The following is a 2,340-nucleotide window of genomic DNA, read 5'->3' as shown; positions in this document are numbered from 1 at the left end:
TTTTTTGGTATTTTTAGTAGAGACGGGGTTTCACTGTGTTAGCCAGGATGGTCTGGCTCCCCCGACCTCGTGATCTGCTGCCTTCAGCCTCCCAAAGTGCTGAGATTACAGGCCTGAGCCACCGCGCCCAGCCACTTACATATGTTTTTAAACTCCTTTAAAAACATTGTTGACCTGGCATGGTCGCTCACACCTGTAATCCCAGCACTTTGGGAGGCCGTGGCAGGCAGATCACGAGGTCAGGAGAGCGAGACCATCCTGGCTAACACGGTGAAACGCCATCTCCTAAAAATACAAAAAATAAGCCAGGCGTGGTGGCAGGCACCTGTAGTCCCAGCTACTTGGCAGGCTGAGGCAGGAGAATGGCGTGAACCCAGGAGGCGGAGCTTGCAGTGAGCCGAGATGGTGCTACTGCACTGCACTCTAGCCTGGGTGACAGAGCGAGACTCCGTCTCAAAAAAAAAAATTGTTTGCCCTAAGATGTATAGGTATCTTTTCATAATTTTGCTATCTTTTATTAATGTTATTATTATTATTTGAGACAGGGTCTCACTTTGTCACCCAGACTGGTGTGCAGTGGCATGATCACGGCTCACTTGCAGCATTGACCTCCAAGGCTCAGGTGGATCCTCCCATCTCAGCCTCCTGGACAGCTCGGACTACAAGCACGCACCACCACACCCAACTGATTTTTTTATTTTTTGAAGAGACAGGGTTTCACCATGTTGCCCAGGTTGGTCTCGAACTGTTGGTCTCAAGCCATCTGCCTGCCTTGGCCTCCCAAAGTGCTGGGATTACAGGTGTGAACCACCCACGCCCAGCCTGCTATCTTTAAAAAAGTAATTCATTCTTTTTTTCAGCCACCAAACATTTCTATAGTTCAAGTTCAGTATTTTTTCTTGTATTCTTAATTGGCAAGTTATTCCTTTATTCTGGGTTTATTTTCCCTTTTTCCTGAAACACAATCATTAGTTGTTTTTCTAGTAAGTGTTTTAGTCTCTATATGAAAACATTTTTTTCACTATCATTCATGATTTTTTTGAGCTTTTTGTTTTTATTTTTTTCATGGTTGTTCTAGGGATTACAGTATACCTACTTAGCATTTTACAGTCTACTTGGAGTTAATGTACCACTTCATGTTCTGTAACTACACTTTATGTAGTTCCTGTGTATTATATCTACATACATTGAAAACCCCACCAGACAATGTTATAGTTTTCAATTTTAAAAAAATTTTAATTGAAATACAAATCACATACCATAAAAATCACCCACTAAAATGTTGAATTCCGTGGTTTGATATACCCACAGAGTTGTACAACCATCACTGTAGTCTAGGTTTAGAACATTTTCATCACTTTCCTTTCCCATATCCCCTCCGCAGTCCTAGGCACCGTGAATCTACTTTCTCTCTTGTAGACTTGCCTATTCTGGAGTTTTCATATAAATGGAATCATTTAATATATGATCTTTTGTTACTTCTTTCCCTTGGCATGATGTTTTCAGTTATCTGTTACAGCATATATCAACATTTTATTTCTTTTTATTGGATAACTTTTTTTTTATTATATAAGTATACCATATTTTAGGCATTTATTAGTTGACATTTAAGTTGCCGCTTTTTTGCTGTTATGAACTATGCTGCTATGAACATTTGCATACAGGTTTTTGTGTGGATGATGTTTTCATTTTTCTTGGATTATACCTAGGAATGGAACTGTTGGACCATATACCAATTCTACATTTTACCTTTTGAAGGACTGCCTATTTTCCAAAGCAGCTACACCATTTCACATTTCCACCAGCAGTATGTGAGGGTTTCAGTATCTCCACATCCTCACTAGCACTTGTTATAGCTTTTTGATTTTTGCCATCTCGTGGTTTTGGTTTGCATTTCCTCGATGGCTAATGATGTTGAGCATCCTTTCATGTTTATTGGCAATTTGTGTATCTTCTTTGGAGAACTGTCTGTTTAGATCCTTTGCCCATCTTTAATTGGGATATTTGTCTTTTCATTGAGCTGGGAGAGTTCTTTTTTTTTTTTTTTTTTTGAGACGGAGTCTCGCTCTGTTGCCCAGGCTGGAGTGCAGTAGCGCGATCTCCAGTCACTGCAGGCTCTGCCTCCCGGGTTCATGCCATTCTCCTGCCTCAGCCTCATATGTAGCTGGGACTACAGGCGCCCGCCACCATGCCCGGCTAATTTTTTTTTTGTATTTTTCATAGAGACGGGATTTCACCGTATTAGCCAGGATGGCCTCGATCTCCTGACCTCGTGATCCGCCCGTCTCGGCCTCCCAAAGTGCTGGGATTACAGGCGTGAGCCACCGCGCCTGGCCGAGA

General features: G+C 42.0%; 1 protein-coding gene across 1 annotated transcript in view; it reads left to right on the top strand.

The window, feature by feature from the left end:
* RBBP8 (retinoblastoma binding protein 8) overlaps nt 1-2,340 on the top strand; it is a 104,747-nt gene that overhangs the window by 67,940 nt on the left and 34,467 nt on the right. The gene's annotated exons all lie outside the window — the stretch shown is intronic.

Source organism: Mandrillus leucophaeus, unplaced genomic scaffold (genome assembly GCF_000951045.1).
Source record: "Mandrillus leucophaeus isolate KB7577 unplaced genomic scaffold, Mleu.le_1.0 Scaffold322, whole genome shotgun sequence".
Lineage (NCBI taxonomy): Eukaryota > Metazoa > Chordata > Mammalia > Primates > Cercopithecidae > Mandrillus > Mandrillus leucophaeus.
Note: the sequence above shows the minus strand (reverse complement) of the source record. Positions and strands in the feature narration are given on the sequence as shown.